Here is an 18,526-nt window from a genome sequence, read left to right on the forward strand (position 1 = left end):
TTGCCTTTCCCAGAAATACATGCTTATACCCATAAATTCCAACTGTACTATTTTCCATTAAATCTTCCCATCTCTTCCACTTAGTCTGTATTATGCCTTCTCTTCTCCTCTGCCTCGTGATCCTTCCAGCTGCATACAGATACCTGCCCACCCTGATCTAAGAAAGTGAAATGACACCCGAGGTCAAGTGAGCAGATTTGGGATCCATCTTGTGGAGACAAGGCACGCTGATACAATTACATAAACAGGATGGGATTTTCCATCTAAAAAAATATTTTGTGTTTAGGCACCTTGGATATCAGCCTGTACAAGTATTGTAAGAAAAAAAATAAAAAAATCACTCGTGAACTCTCTTTCTGCCTAATTTCCAGAATTAATTTGCTGTATGTGTTGTGTTTATAAGTGGTTTCACAAGAAAAAGAACAATTATAGAAGCTGTACATTAATGAGAGCTCAGATGGGGGAAAGGATTGCAGTGTACTACTGAACTGAGATATATACTAAAAGAGATGGCATAGGAGACAAAAAAAAAGATTCTGTAAAAAACTGGGGATTTTGAGGTGCAGTAAACCTAACTGATGAAATGACAAAAGCTAAGAACTACTAAAATGTGAAAGTAGTACACTGCTTATGCAAAACTTCTTATTTTGGATAAATGAACTACCAAAGCAACTACTTTTTTAGATGCATGAGAATATTGGTCTTCAGCCCACCTTACATGGAAACAAGACTGTATTATATAGTGTATGTTATCTGTGATAAATACAACAGATCAGGATGAGTGAAAGAAGAGGAAATAGAAAAAGTTCTTGGGCCATAAATGATTATCAGAATCAGGGTGCTGAAGGCTGATAGTAACAGAGGTATTGGAGTCAGGAAGAGTACAGGAAGAGAAATGAAGAAGCACTGCTGCTGTTAAAGAAATACTGCTATAGAGGCACTACAAAAGCCGTCCTTGTTGATTTCTACCTGTTTTCTTTCTATTTCAGATATACTGACTGTTGAGACTGCCAGGTTATCACTATGTAATCCTGTTGCTGCTGTTCCTGACTGTGGGATCATCCCAAGCTACAGAAAAAGCAAGCTAACTGAAAGAAAAAAAGAAAGAAAAAATAAGCAAGTAGTTACACAGTAAGACATGACAAGAATAATGGCAAAACTGTCCTCATTCAGCTTTAGAGGGACTTTGGCAGCCATTTGACATCTTCAGAAATAATTTCTCACATGTTGACAAACCAAATGTTCCATGAGCTGTATCCAACACTCTTTGTAACATCTGTAAAGTAGGTGTTGCCTATCGATTCATTATGTTTTACTGGTTTATTGCACAAAATCCATAAAAGTGTAAACATGAGCTCTGAGGTGTCTTTATAGCAGAGACATTTTAACTAAATATTCTGAAAATCTAGACACCTTGGAATGAAAAAAAGTCTATGTTATTTTCCTAATTTATAGCTATTCTCAAGAAAAAAAATAAATAAATAGTGTTTTTATATGAATAAACACAGCATTATTTAACTGACATAAGTACAGAAAACAAAGTGAAGTTTGCCAAAATGAAGATGTCTAGTAATGTGAGGCAAAAAAAATTCTTTGCTGGTACATTGTGTTCTTTTGGGAGGGAGTTCTTTCTTCCAGACTCCCCCAAACAAGCTCTGATTGAAACACAATTCAATGAAAATACAAAATTTATGGGCAAATTATATTTTCACTTATTGTAATCATTAAATTAAATCTGTTCACAGAAAAGACATATTGATGCCCTGGAATAGATAAAAGATGGTGTCTTATGTTATAGCAACTGCTTCTTAGAGTGAAAACTCAATCCAGCAAAACAGATTCTGGTGTTAATTGTCCCTGCTGATATCTAGGGATTTAATTCTATTATTACCAAGCTCACTTTAAGCCCATATGCTTCCCTTTTGCCTTTGAATATTACTAATATAAAAGACAGCCAAAGAGAAAATTTATTTTCATTAAAAAAAATTCAGTCATGTATTACATTTATAGTAACTGTAGTACATTGTGTTATGCAGTCCAAAATTATATAGAATTAGACTATAATGGGCAATTTCAGGAACTAACATAAAGGAAACCCACTCAGAAAAATTCCATGGGGAAAGAAGATATTACACCTTGATCCAAGTATCTCCATGTATAGACACATGGGATAATTTAGGCTGTATGAGACCTATGGGGGTTATCAAGTTCTAACCCTGCTCATAGCAGTGACAAATTCAGTTAGAGCAGGTTACTTATTCACTGACTAGTTGAGTTTTAAACGACTCCTAGGAGGGGATTCCACAACCTGTCTGGGTACCGTCTTCCAGTGATTAACCATCTTCACTGAGGATTTCTCATTTAAATCCAGGTGGAATTTGATTTGCTGCACCTTTCATCCACCCGCCCGCTCCTGGCTTTTCATTATGTGGATCTATGAAGAATGCCTATGACCACCCATTAGGTAGCTGTACATGTTATATACATCTCCCCTGCCTATGTTTCTTCTTAAGGCTGAACAAACCCAGCTCTGTCAGACTACCGTGTCATCTGCTCCAGCCCTCAACCACCAGACCTCCTCTGGTCTCAGTCTATGTGTGTTCAAGTTTACTTTATACTGAGTGGCTCAGCGCTAGATGCAGTAACATGCTTGTGGTCTCACAACCGCCAAGCGGAGAAGAATAACCACTTCCCTCCACCTGCTGGCCATGTTCCTACTAATGCAGCCCCCCTGCCTCAGCTCCAGGTCACACTGCTGTCTCATGTTCAAGTTACTGTCCCCCAGAATGCTCTGTCCTTTACTGCCAAGTTCTCAACTTTGCCCTTTCTCCAAGAGGTAGAGCTGGGTCCCTGACTGTACAAGTGCAGGACATTGCATTTCCCCGATGAACTTCACGAGGTTTCTATCCATCCATTTCTCAAGCCTCTCAACAGCATTCTGAATTTCAGTCTTGCCTTTCAATATATTATCAGCTGCTTACCATTGCTGTGTAGGAATGTGCACTGCCCACTGCCTATTCCCTTACAAAAGACAGTGCATACTTTCAGCACTGGTATTGGCTCTTCAGGTAAGCCACTAGTAACTTGTCATTACTGAACTTTAAATGTTGACCTACTATCCTTTGAGCCAGATGAAGTCTCTACGACTTGAGAAAAGTAAGTTTATGATTCTGGTTTTCATTAAAAACTATTTCAGATGAGTTGAATGGGGACACTACAGGCTTATAGTAAGGACTGGAAGAACTGACAAAACAGTAGGTGGTGGGAAAGAGAGTCACCAGGGAAGAAAAAAAGCTTATGTTCTTTACTTTAAAACTACAGAAAACATGAAATTTTACATACTCATAGAGAATTAACACCTTTTGCCCCACAAGACTCAATTTTGGTATTTGGGCTTTTTTGGGGAGGGGTATGACTGTTTTTTTTAAAGGCAATGAAGTCTGTGGTTACGTTTCTGCAGAATTAATTGTTGTACCTGAAAAGACAGAACACATTTCCCCACCTCTTTAGTTAGGTTTTGATCAATAAGCTCATGCCTTTCTTTTCCTGAGGCCAATGTGACCTTCCTACCTTTGACTGTGTCTATACTCAGCTTCACTTTGATGTCTCCAGTTCAGATCCACTCTGTTTCTCTTCATCTTCTCTCCATAATTACAAACCCAGATGCTACCTGATTCAGTGGGACAATGTAGATTCCTCCAGTAGACAGAAATCTACCTATACAGCTCATCACAAAATATCTAATAATCCTGTTTATGACACTAAAAAATGTTACAGAAGGAGAGGAAGATCATAGAATCACAGAATGGTTTGGGCTGGAAGGGACCCTAAAGACCATTTAGTTTCAAACCCTCTACATGAGCAGGAACATGTTCCACTAGACCAGGTTGCAAAAGTCTTTGACTTGAGCACCTCCAGGGATGAGGCATCCACAGCCTCTCTGGGCAGCCTCTCCCACTGTCTAACCACCTTCACAGTGAAAAATTTCTAACCTAAATCTACCTCTTCCAGTTTAAAGCCATTAGCCCTTGTAATATTGGTACATGCCTTTGTAAAATGTTCCTCCTAGTCTTTCTTGTAGGCCCCTTCAGGTACTGGAAGGCCACTTTAGGGTCTCCCCAGACCTTTCTCTTCTCTAGCCTGTCTTCATAGGATAGGTGCTATTCATGTTTATGCTTATAAGACAATTAGCTTGATTTATAGCATAAAGTATTTGAAGTAATTAAGAAAACATTCTTTATTAAGTAAAAGAAAAGGCTACCTCAGTTAGTCAGCCTCATCCTTGATTTTTTAAAACAATATGCTGGCGAAGAGGGCCACCTATAAATGTCTGAACTGAATGTTTTGTAACTATCTATACCATTCTCAAGACACTTATTTTTCTGGCCTAAGAAACCTCAAAATAGTATAAAAGTTACTGTGTGTTTCATGGCTCTGTTCCTAGGGTTTCTGCAGCCAGAACCACACAGAACTACAGGACAGATGTTGCAGAAAAAAATTGCATTCAGCAGGTCTAGCAGGCAATTCTGGAACCCAGTAATTATATATTTTTTTCAGCCCTTAATGAAGTTTCCTGTTTGGAAGGGTTTGAGCTGAGTACTGGGTTGTGCTGGCAAACACTCCTGATGAAACATGAAAGACTTCGTGACCTCCTGATGTTTCTTCCAACATAGATTATCATTTGTGCCTACACTACTGATGGAATTTACCATCTCAAAAGTACTGAGTCTTTCTTTTACTTATACTAGTCAGGCCTGACAACTGTTGTACACTTCTGTCTGTCAGAGACAGTAAATATAGACTTGATGTTGTATTCCAGTCTCAAATTTTTATTACTCTTTGCTTCTTTAACCTTTTGTCAAGCATTTGCTACATGCAATTTAAAGTGATGTTGAAATACTCCTCCATTCTAATGACTTTAAAAGGTGTATTCATCACATTTTACACCCAAATTCTACAGTTCTGCCTCCTCTTAACTATATGAAAATTAGACATGAGGCGATCTTGTGAGACTTATTTCCTGCTCATCTGCAAAGATACATTTTTCTGAACAAGTAAGGAAAATTCTATTAAAAAAAACCCAAACACAACAAATCAAAACACCTTTTTCACCCCCAGAACTACATTATCAGGGATATAATTTAATGAACAATATTAACCAAGTAGAGTTTCAGGGCGGAATCTGCAAAAGAATCCAGATGGAAAATTTAGGAAGGCAGAATGTAATTGCCCAAACTAGACTTTCATCAGGGCACCAAGGCTGGCATCACTGTTCTTCTGGAAAAAGCAGTAGAATCTCTAATGACAAAAAATGGTGTGAACAATGGTTTTACTCAGCATCTGCCATGCAAGCTTTCTCCCACGTTCTCCTGAGGCATCAGCTTGTTGGTGACTCAGATAAAACTATGCTTGAGCCACCTACTGTTAGTAGTGAAACTGGATGAAATATCACCAAAAGAAATGCAGTATAATTAATGTGAAGATAATCAGCCATGGATCTTTCAATTAATTTTTCTTAAGCTGTCAGTTTAAAGAATACAAGGAATGCTGTCAGTAAGCATGGTCATGGAGAGTTCAAAATATATTTTGCAGAAAAAAATATTTGCCCAAGTGTTCACACTATATATGCAAGTAGTTATTTATAAGATTTTCACACATCCAAATAAGGAATAGAAACAATTCTATCCAATTTATGTGATCATAAACTACTGGTAGGGAAATCTTACTCAAGGCAAATATACTGAAGTCTGTTGACATAAGTTGATCAAACAATTCTCAACAACCAGATTTCAAAAAATTAAAGTCTACTTGTGGGTAATTTACAAGTAGGAAAAGGTCATGTTTTGTTGATAAATTATTCATTGTACATAGTCTGCTCAGTACAGATCATTCACTCCATTAATAAACAGCACAGATGACAATCTAACATTTTTAAACCTCATTTTATATTCACCCTTTAAAACATCTGAGTTTTATTTCAAAGTTTCAGAAATCTTCCTAGTTATGTTATTAAAAATGTGCCCTGTGTTGATAATGTACCTCATTTTTCCAAACCTAAGTCCTCCACTATATACTATGTACCATATCCACATTGTTCTCTCTTAGCAAAAAAAAAAAAAAAAAGATGAATTAATAAGAGAAGGAGAAGATTCCAGATCCAAGGATTCAAATGCCTTTCTTCTACTTGCTTTGCATTTAGTACTCAGGAGCTGGTCTTGAGCATATCATCTAATTAGAGCTCATACACTATCACAAAGAGTGTCTTGGACATGTGCTATTGCATTGCATTTAAGGTTTGATTCTGCAGCACTGAAGGCTACAGAAACACTTCCTTTGACATCTATAAAGGCTGTACAAGGCCACAGTGTTTTATAAGTAGAAGATATGTTTAAACTTACATCTAAAACCACCATTTTTATAGCCTCTTTTTTGTAATAAAAGCCACTTACTGAGAGAGCAGCTGTGTACTGCACCAGATCAAGTTAGAGTGGTTTTAAGAAGCCACCCCATGTAGAGCCCATTACAGTAATCCAATTTTGATGGCTGAAATCCAAGCGTACATGCTCTCCTGGTGATTTCCTGCCCTGAAAATATTTAAATACAATGAAAGACTTACAGTATTAAATACATTTCCTTTTTGATATTCAATAGGTATCGAAAAAGGAAACTCCTAAGTGTGTGGCAGAGCCCTTATACTTTAAATAAGTGGTGCAGTGTATATTGATAAGCAGCTCACCACCAGTGAAATTTAACAGTTATTCTTAATAGCCACTCTGAGTGCTTTGCCTTCATGAAGTACTGGCCTTTTCCTGTCTTTTAATAAGCATCTATGGATGGCATGTCACTCTGTGACCACTACTGTACCACTCCTGCACTCTATGTACCACTTGCAAAAAAAGTCAGTGGAGTTTGCTCCTTTTGGAATGCAATCTGAAGAAACTGGGCAGTTGTACGAAACATTGTCCATAAAACAAAGCAAGTCTTATTATCAGTTTTGCACTCAGAAAGAGACATTTCATATTAATTACTCCAAGATGCCTTGCAGTTGGTATTTCTTCACAGCAGGATATCATTAGGACAATATATAGACAAAGTAACAGGAGAGGATTATGACACTCCAAAATTAGAATTGCCCCTTGCTTCCCTCAGGTACAAGCAGTCAGAAATAATCTTGAAGATTTCAAGAATGGTGAGTGATTTTTCCTGCCATTTTCTCTTTAAAAGATAAGATCACCCAAGCAAAAAGATTATTTTTTCTCTGTGATCTTTCCCCATATACGGCAGATACCATGTTTGTACCTACTTAGAGCCAGGTTTTGCCAACATAAAATTGGTACCACAGATTACACCCAGATTAGCAAATCACAGCATCAAGTAAAAATCTCCTCAATATGCAGCAGAGTTTCAGTCTCATCACCCAAATTCTCTAGCATTTAAACTGGTGCTCCTCCAGGGCCTCAATTTCTCTGTTAAGAAAATGTGCCTGAAAGAACATTCTACCTTAGAATCTGTCACACTCATTAGAGAATCAAGACTAAAGTTTTGCAAGTTTCAATAATGTATCTGTAGATACCTATGAAATATATTTTGCAGAAACATAGTACCGTGAGGCAGTGTTATTTTATACATCAGTGAGAAAACCAGAAGAAGACAGAAAGAAGCTTAAAAAAGAATCCTGGGATTCATACGTGAGTTTGATACCATTTAGTTTGGCTATGTCTTCAAACAAGTCTGGAGTTGCTTTGCTGGTCTTTTCAATTCACAGTTTTTGATGACAAAGGATCACTTTTTTGGTTTGTTTGCTTTGTAAAAGTATCACATGAACTCATCAAAAAATTGTAATGTGCAAAACATCAAGCATTTACACAATAAAGATAATTATAATTATTACCATACAATACTGTAAGGGAAGACTGAAAGTTAAGACTTTACAAAACTGCTAGTTATAATGCGTAGACAAAAACAGTGTTCTACAAAGTTCTGCTGAAATAAAAAATCTGATCTTAGTCTCCATTACAAAGAAGATATCTACATTATTGCAGGGACTATGATTCCCAACATGAAATCTTATATAATAAGATATTTTTGTCACGTCATGGAAAGAATAGCGACAGCTATATTTTTATATATGCATGTCTGGGAGATTCCAATTTGTTTAATAAACTGACTTTTTACTGATAACTTTACCCTTCAAATTCTCGCCATACCATTTCTTGCATTGGCATACATTAATAAAGATAAAATTCTTCAATGGAATCAAGTGAATTTGAAAGATAATCAGAAATGAAAAATATATCTTCATTTTGCACATGTTGGTATTCTGGGAACTAATGATGAATGACTAATAAGAATAACTTCTGATTTTAGGGCAGCTTTTAAAAAAGGTTCCCTTCATATGTCTTCATGATTCTAGTTTGTTTTCTAGAATAAATATTTTAAAACCACATTTTATTTAAAGGAATGCAAAATGCAAAATTCATCAATTACTGTTAAAAATTAATAGATAAATTATTCACAAGGTGGAAATTAATTATGTTTATCACATACATTCTTGTAGAAACAATAAAATCTTATTTTTTTAATGAAGTCTGACATAATTTCCTGCCTCCAAACCAACCTTTTTCTTCAACTCCTTGTCTTAAGCAAAACAGTTTCTACCTCAGATGAAAGGTAAAGATCACAAGGCCACTGGGGTTTATGGTGTACTAACCAATGTTTCTGCCATCAAACACAGAAGTGATAAGCATGATCTCCAAATAACCAGACCTGTATATTCTAAAAAAAATTAAAATTAAGTATCTTGGTTAATGCAACTAGAACAGGCTTAAACATAAATCTCTCTCACATCTCTAGGACACTTCACTCATGTCAATGGTTGTTGTTTAAGAGAACACTGGCACAAGTAATCAAGTACTTAAAACTAACAATGAAGGCACATAGATACAGTTTTTCAATCAGCTGGAGTGACAAGAGTAGCATCTAAAAAGGAATACAAAAGTTTAGGAGCATGAATGTATTCAAAACATACCTTTGGATTGTAGCTTATATATGAGTCATTAATAAATAGTTCATACATAGTTAGGAAATTTGAAAATAATTAGCTACATTACTAGTTGAAATGGCAACTTCTACTGTTAGTGTTTGGATCATAAGAGTATGAAAGAAACTTGAAAGTATAATATAATTTTTCATAAAGCAAGACAAATTATATCGTATTTCACTTCCATTATTCTCAGCCTCTTAAATTTAAGATTCAGGGCCAGTTTTTTAGCAGGTAGGACTCACCATAAGAATACTCAGCCCAATATAGCCACAACAGTCTGACTACATTTTGAGTTCAATGACAGACCATTCTAAAAGCATCACTTTGCAAGCCACTGCTAGCACTACGATGTATATTAGTGTTAAAAAATATAGTAAATGTCAACATATTTAACTGGCAAGTACTCAGCAAAAACTTACCCTACAAGATAAGGAAGTGTTTAACTCATTCCCTCTTCACCTGCAAGCAGCAACACCTAATTCTGTTGTAGTAAAGTGATTAGGAAGTTCCTACCATCATGTGATCTCTACCAGAGAAGCTTTGAGGCTTAATGGTTAGCAAGCTGATCCAATATGACTTTCTTCCCATAGGTGCTCAAGAATATACCTGCCTTTCCTAAAGGATCAATCCATGCAATTACATAGCAAATGTAAAGGACTGAATTCAGCGAGAAGTGATAACAAAACACTACATAATGAAGTGGTATCACTAGCTGTATAGTGAAAAACGTTTTGTTCCCTACAGAATATTTTTAGTGCATGAAGTGAGGCACAAGTCAGACGGAGACAAAGCTAACAACATCAGTGAAGGAAGTATAACCTACATCCATATTCATCACATAATGAAAATAATATTTCATGTTGGCTTGCAAGAAGATCCATAAAAAGAACCACAGCAAGGAGCAGAGAGAATAAGAGTAACTGCCCTCATTTAGTAGCCCACACCTACACTATCAAAGTCATCGGGGAGAGTAATTAAATTTAATAGAAACCACCCATGATTTGAAGCTGCCCTCATTTTATGAATGCAAGGACAAGGAATTCACTGTACAGTTCAACTTCAATTATCCAAATTATTCAGCGGCCCACAGTAATCAGATAAAAGTACTTGTATCATGTTAAAAATAACAGTTTCTGGGAAACATACACAGTATATAGAAAAATACCTCACAGGAAGAAGACAGGTAAGTTTTGATGCTTACCACAACTGAATTGGGTAGAAAACTTCATGAGAAGAGTACTGTAATAGATTCAGTTTTGAAAATCAAGACATGGGTTAAATTGGTGGGGTTTGATCAAGCATTTATAGAGCATTCACTTCTATGTAACAATAAATTCTGCCATTGTGTTTCCAGAATTTCTTGAGATAATATGTAGAGGTCAATTTCAAACTATTGCAAGAATGTGATAGTAAAACACTGATTTGCACAAGATCCATCCTTGCGTGGCTTGGTCATAATAAGCTTATGGGATTAATGTTATTTAAAAATATATTTTTTAAAAAGGAATCAGCCAGAGATTATGCTACAACTTTCAAATCAATACATGGTTTGACTGAGAATTTTCAAAAAGGTTTGGTAGAAATCAATAGGTGGGGACTATTACCGAAACACTGGCATCTTGTCATACAAGGTTGCCATCTTCTAAAAGTTTCATCTCTACAAAGATGACAGCCATCATGTAATTTAACTCTAAAAAGTATCCTTGAAAGGTATTTTAACACTAAGACACAGAAAATTGTCCAAGAAATCTGTAATAAAAAAGAAAGTGTAGGTGGAACAACAAAAGATGTATTATGAGACACCAGCAAAAGTGCAACCAATATTAAATATTTTTCTGTTAATGTATGAAGCAGTTCAGGAAGAAAATGGAATATAACAACATAGAGTAGATGTTGATGTAATGTTAATATATATTTAAAACAAAGGCTATAAGTATTGCTGGATAATAGCATAAGAGAATTAAATAGCAAGAGACAAGTCTATAGGAAGTGTAGAAAATAATAAGATAAATTATCTGCATCTGCTTCAGTGTCAAATGATTTATAAATAAAAATAATTTTAAAATTTAAAGATTCAGAAAAAGTGTGATGTTAACTCACTAAAAGACCACATAAGTGTTGACTAGCTGTATGAGAAAAACAGGTATGTGAAGACAAACTACTTGCAGAAAAAAAGAAAAATCTTGCTTCATTTATTTACCATAGTGTTTAATCTCATACATTTATAACAATGGATTAGTATCTAGTATTATAATAGCCTGTAAAATTAAATTTAAGCAAATGAAAAGCATATATATTTGTATGGATATATTAATAGTAAATACAAAGCAATAATACTGTAGTTATATCTTTTTAAATTACACTTTAGCAAAACAAACAAATAGAAAGACTATATTTCCATATACCTATATTTTTAGAACAGGTTTTTACTACAGCAGATTGAGCATTTGTTGCTACAATGCGTCTTGAAATCTACAAAGCTTCAGGATGATCAATGACTGTATCTTGCTGCCGTGCAAAGATTTGACATACCTTTTTCCACTACCTTGCACCTTTCAGCACCACTTATCTGCATTTTTGAAAGGCAACAGTAAACAAATTTTAAAATTACACTATTCCATCTGAAAGCTTCATAAAAAAAAAAAAAAAAAAAAAAAGAGAACACATCTGCCAAGAAGAAAAGCAGAATCTAGATTATCTGTAGCAGGAGCCAAGTGCAATTCTTTGCCTTTTGATACTTTAAGGAAAAACTTGGGTTCCTCTATTGCTTCCATGTTCTTGTCAAAAAAAGAATTTAATATACACAAACTGGCAAAGGGACTTCATGTAGGTCCACTTAACTATACTATTATTAGTTACTCCATTGAAAAAATCTTCAATATTTTATTATGCCTGCCTTAAAGGCTTGATTTATTAAAAAACAAATACAAATTTATGCTAAAAACTGTTACAGAAACTATTTTCCTAGCTCTAATTTTACAGCACCTTTCTCCTTTCTAATTGAGTCTTATGTACATTTTTGGCTGTTGACTCTTCCATCCAAGCTACTAGAGTGTCTTTAAGAATTTGTCCTGCTGCAATGCTCAAGGCAGAGCCAATTTATTGTAACAGAGATTTCAACATTCTCTGCTGTCGCTATCAAAACAAAGCAAAACATAAGCAGTCTTTGAGATGTTGTCATAAAATCTGGCACCATATTCAAAGATTGTTCTGTATAATACATCCTGTCCTTAAGCACATCTCAGAATGTCATTCCCACTAATTCAAAGGTCCTTTCAAAGACCAGCCTAGCTGGATTCCGTTTTGCTGGTCTTATAATGAAAATCTTTATACTCAAAACAGGTATTGTAACACAGCTTTATGTTGTCTCTTCTAATTCACTATTACCTCAAAGAGATATATTGAAAGATATATCAATATGTCAATTACCTTTAACTAAATGAATATAATCTCTTCAGAATCAGAGGTTTGCCAAAATATAAAGAATGTTGCAAGTTGGCTAGCCAACCCTTCATCAATTGGCTAACTGCTGACAGCTCAGAGGTGCATGAATGAAGAGCCAAAATGTGATTTGCTAACTGGGAAAATTATTTCTGGCACCAAAGTGCACCTGCACATTATAAGAAAATGCTTTTATATATCTTCGTAACCAGTGCAATGAGACAAACAGAACAAGTCAGGTTGTCAAGTCTTGTATGCACACCACTGTATTAATATGGTTATGAAAAATATTTGCTTTCTCTAAATAAATCCTAACAAACAAAAACAAGAATAGCAAATTGATACGTTTTGAAAGCCACTAGATAGAATTTACATAAGTAGTTTAAAAGTTGAAAATGACGACTGAAAGGGAAAACTAAAGACATATCTATGTCCCTGGCAGAGGGAAGTCTCTGAATCCTAAGAGTGGCAAGACTGAAGACATATGTTTTAGCATTTCTCTACTGGGTACTTCAATGGGTACTTCAAGCCTTTCCTCCTCTCCTTGGAATGCAAAGATGCTCTTACTTCATTCTGCAACCCCATTCCGAGGCAGTGTACAGGGCTGCAGACCTATGAATTCTACCATGGGAATGGTAGCAGCTAGAATTTAGGCACTAAGTTGTCTTTGGGACAGATCTAAGTGAGAATTTATGGGTAGAATCCAGAGCAAATGATATCACCTGTGTAATCTTAGGCACTCCATTGAGATACCTGAGAAATACTAAATTAGATTCCTTCTGGAGGGAGAAAAAGAACCCCAATAAGGTAATTTATTTCAATATAATCTGTACCATCATGTTGTCTTTCGTCATGGAATATTAAGTTTACAGCAATAGTTTTATTTACTTAATTGGAGGGGGATGAATTGTCTATAGATGTCCTAGGACAAATGATCAGCTAAATTATTTAATGCATATATGTCTCACTGCAATATGACAGCAATCTACCTTCCTAGGGCTGTGTTTGTAAGTATGTTTGGAATGGCTCATATCTATGTATCACGATGCCTGACTCTTGTTTCAGGCTAAGGTAGTGGTAAAGGGTAGTGGTCAATGGCTCAATGTCCAGATGGAGATTAGTGACAAGTGATGTCTCTCAGGGGTCTGTACTGGGACCAGTACTGTTTAATATCTTTATCAGTGACGCAGATAGTGGGATCAAGTGCAGTCTCAGCAAATATGCAGTTGACATCAACCTGAGTGGTACTGTTGACAAGTCTGAGGGATGGGACACCATCCGAAGAGACTTTCACAAGCTCAGGAAGTGGGCTCATGTGAACTACATGAAGTTCAGCAAGGCAAGTGAGACCCTGCATGAAGTGCTGTGTCCAGTTCTGTAGACCCTAAAATAAGGACATTGAGGTCTGGGAAAGAATCCAGAGGATGGCCACAAAGACGATCATACGATCATAGAATCATAGAATGGTGCGGGCTGGAAAGAACATTAAAGATCACCTAGTTCCAACTCCCCTGCATGGGCAGGGACACCTCACACTACATCAAGTTCCACAAAGTCCCATCCAATCTGGCCTTGAACACTTCCAGGAATGTCATCCACAGCTTCCCTGGGCAACACGTTCCAGGGTCTCACACTAAAAAATTTCTTCCTAACCCAAATCAAACTCTTCCACTTTAAAGCCATTACCCCTCATTCTATCACTACATGACTTGTAAAAAGTTCCTCCCCTCCCCAGCTTTCCTGTAGGCCCCTTTCAAGTGCTAGAAGGCCACTATAAGGTCTCCCCGGAGCCTTCTCTCCTCCAGGCTGAACAGCCCCAACTCTCTCAGCCTGTCTTCATAGCAGAGGTGCTCCAGGCCTTTCATCACCTTGGTGGCCCTTCTCTGGACCCTCTCCAACAGCTCCATGTCTTTCCTGTGCTGAGGGCACCAGAACTGTACACAGTATTCCAGGTGGGGTTTCGCCAGAGCAGAGGGGCAGAATCACCTCCCTGGTCCTGCTGGCCACACTTCTTTTGATGCAGCCCAGGATGCAGTTGGCTCTCTGGGCTGCGAGCACACACTGGTGGCTCATGTCGAGCTTCTCATCAACTACTTCCCCCCCACCCCCAAGTCCTCTTCCTCAGGGCTGCTCTCCAGCCATTCTTCCCACAGCCTGCATTTGTGCCTGGGGTTGTGCCAACCAGGTGCAGGACCTTGCACTTGGCCTTGTTGAACTTCATGTGGTCGGCCCGGCCCCACCTTCCCAGCCTGTCAAGGTCCCTCTGGATGGCGTCTCTTCCCTCTTGGGTGTCAACCCCAGCACACAGCTTGGTATCACCTGCAAATTTGCTGAGGATACACTCAATCCCACTGTCCATGTCTCCAACAAAGAAGTTAAACAGCACTGGTCCCAGTACTGACTCCTGAGGGACACCAGTCGTCACCTGCCTCCATTTGGACATTGAGCCATTGCCCACAACTATCTGGGTGTGGCCATGCAGCCAATCTCTTACCCACTGAGTGGTCCATCTGTCAAATCCATGCCTTGTCAGTTTGGAGACCAGGATGTCATGTGGGACAGTGTCAAAAGCCTGGCACAAATTCCGGTTCCCAACAAATCTGGCCACAAACATTTCTGCAAATCTTCATACCATGCTACAAAATACGCTACATATATTCTCAGACCAATGCTGCAAAATTGGATTCTAGTGGACTGTAGGTCATCGCATCTTAGTCCACACACAAATCCCCAGGGAGACCAGTAACAAGTGATTGGCAGTCTGGATTCAAAACCTATTCAAATGTAGGTACCGATTCAAAAGACAGACAGTCTTAAAAAATGTAGAAGCCAAGCTATTTAGTCTCTGAAACAACAGATCACTTCCTGTAGCACTTCTATTCTGGACCAAAATAGGACATGTCTAAAGAAACCAGGGAGTTTTACTTATTCCTTTTGAAGAGGAGAGGCAGCCTAGCTCCTCTGAAAATATGTAAGACTTTTAATGCCAGATGGGCATAGGTTCCTCCTTGCAAACATATGTTACACATCTGAGCTTTGGTAAGAACATATTCTGTGTTTACCAGTGGGTAGGTCTAAATTAGTCTTGAATCACCATATTTGTTGCTGGTATCAGAAGTGCCTGCGAACACTGGAAATTGTTCTGAATTGTAAGAGGTAGGCTTTTTGTTCAACACAGTCTTAAGGCTTATTTTGAACATGACCTAAAAGTGTTAATAATTATTTAAAACAGTCTACCCAGTTTATCATCCAGTATCTTCAAGTGTTTTTATGTTTATTCTTTAGGACTGAACAGAATTAAGATTATTGTAGAGCTATGGAACAGTATGATTCCCAACATGAGTGTTTTTAAAAAGGTACTGTTCATCTGAAGTCATTTGGTTTGAAATGTTACACTTGAGTAGTAAAATATAACTGTCTATACTTATGACTGATGCTTAACCATTCTACGTTATGCAAGGGCAGCTGGATTTACAGAAGCACTAAAAAACTCGGCAGTCAGGAATATAATTTTTTATATTTCTTCTACATTCTAAGACCATTTAAAAAAGGCAAAAAAAATTACTATCTCCATTTCAGATACCAAATTTTAGCCCATTGGTCATTTCTGTAGCTAAGTCATGAACAACTGGAATTCTGAAACCACTGATACATTGATTGCTATGGAATTCTGAACAAATGCTATCATGAAGATAGACAAGAACAGCTTTCTAAAGATTTCTTCATTTGGCAAGTGACATGAAGCTGACATCAACATTTATTCATATTGTGAAAACATGTGAAATCAGACAAAACATACATTTCAATTCTTACATTAATTCTTAGTTGAAATATAAATTATCTTAATGAAATTTTTCATGGAAGTTACTTAAGGATCTTTAAATCAAGGCCATTTTCTTTGTGAAAGGAGGAAACTCTTTGGACCAGATGATGATATTGGCATTAGAGATGTCCATGTCTGAGAGTCATCCAACACTGCACCTACAAACAGTACAGCTTGATGGACATCACTTGGATGCAATTCATTTGCTGTCAGATCAGATGAATGACAGCTTTGAAAGTGCATCTATCTTTCCAGTGATAAGAAGCAGAGCCTAAAACAATAATATGAGCCTACTTGAAAATACAAGGGACAGCATTTTAAATATCTTAGAATTATTTTAGTCCTCCTCTATTCAAAATTGTTTTGGTGACTACATACAACATGAATTAATTCTAAAAACTTCCTTTAAAGATACTGTATGAAAAGATGAGTTAAAACATGCATTTTTTCAAAAAAACAGAAGTAGACTGGTATATGGTAAGTTCTTACTGCATATAGAGAAATTTGTAGTAAATTGAATACTTGCAAGAGGACTAGGGCCAATACTACTTGAGACTAAATTATTTTTATCTGCACAAGAAGCGATGCTGAGCTAGGATAGAACAAGTTTCTTTGTTCTGTACTTTAGGTCTGTTCCATAGGAAATGTGTTCAGGAATATGCTAGGGATTTGAATCTGCTAAATCATTGATATATCTCATGATCATGAATTTATTTCATAACTTAAAATGTAATTTTACTTTCGGAAAAAAAAAATGTTCTCACTCTGAATTGTGAGGCTTTCAGAAAAACTCTTATAACTCCTATGCCAATTGATTGAAATAGCCAGTTACACCAGTACAAATGGAAAAGCAGAGAATCTGGTTTTGTTTTAACACCATAAAATCTAAGAAAGATGCAGCCTAATGTCTCTATCACCATGATTTTTCATCACTCCTAGCTTACACTATGTGTGACAATAACTATTTAAGTTGTTGCATCTCACTTCCAATAGACTCTGATCCATTGATCACACTAGTTCACAGGAGAATAGAATTTGGACTGCCTTATGTCCACTTGGTCTCAGGCTATATAAAATGTCCTTAATGGACTGGAAACAGATAAAAGGCAAAAAAACACTCTAATACTTCCTTTCCTATTTGAAGGGAGGTGAGTAAGCCCGAGAGACAAGCAGGTAATTTATAGTTAAACATTTTCCTTTGATCTGTATATCGCTTTTTCTATTTCAAGCTGATTTGATTAACTACACACAAAGGGGGAGCCAAAGGAGAAAGGATTTTCTTCAGGCAGCCAGCCAGGAAACATAGTAGCAGAGATCTAATTTATTATTATTATTATTATTGATCAGTCTCCAAGTGATACACATAATTGACTCAAAATAACAGAGGAGCTGAATTAAATCTGAAACATTTGACCATACTTAATATGGGGTTTTCCAGTGCTAAGAGCATGGATAGTTTCAACTATTTTCAATACCACAGAAAATGTAGATAAAATTGTATTATGGCCTCACAAGTTGTGCTAGCTGAACTTTGGTAATTGACAATATGGTTGCTGTTACCCCACTGCAAATATGAAGAAAAATGCTTTAGTTTTATGTCCTCTCTTGTTAAGACTTAAGCAAATGCATTTCATATTACATTTCCTGTCAGTTACACATAGTACAAAGTAATTACCTACATCCGATTTAGTCATCTAGATGCCTTTTATAAAGCACAGAGAGAAATGGCAGCTGTGTGGAGTGATTCATCTCATTCTAAAGTAGACAGATAAAATATATCAGAAGAAATATGCCTTAAAAGTATCTATTTCTTTTTTACTAGAGACCTTACCAGTTTAGATGAAGACATATAACCAAATATGCATGAGACAAACTGAGCCATAGTTACAACTCACATAGTTCAGCTCACACATGAAAATTAATCTCTGGCAATAATAAATTTGGATGTTTGAGCAGAAAAAGACTCTCTATGTAAAGTACTCAAAGTACTTATTTTCTATATGCTCACCACATTCTCCTGGTTGCACTTAATGTGCTAAAGCAAAGATGTGGTGAATCATGGGTTATAGAACTGTCACTCACTTCAGTGCTTCTGATGGTCCAAGAAGACTCAGCTTCGTGTCCTCCATGGTAAGTGAGATCTGTGGGCAGAAGAAGACTCCAGTTGTAGCTTCATACATTTTAAATGAAGAATACAAACTGCTTTTAACTGACATCAG

The sequence above is a fragment of the Chaetura pelagica genome, unplaced genomic scaffold, assembly GCF_000747805.2.
Source record: "Chaetura pelagica isolate M959 unplaced genomic scaffold, ChaPel_1.0 scaffold115, whole genome shotgun sequence".
Taxonomy (NCBI): Eukaryota; Metazoa; Chordata; class Aves; order Apodiformes; family Apodidae; genus Chaetura; species Chaetura pelagica.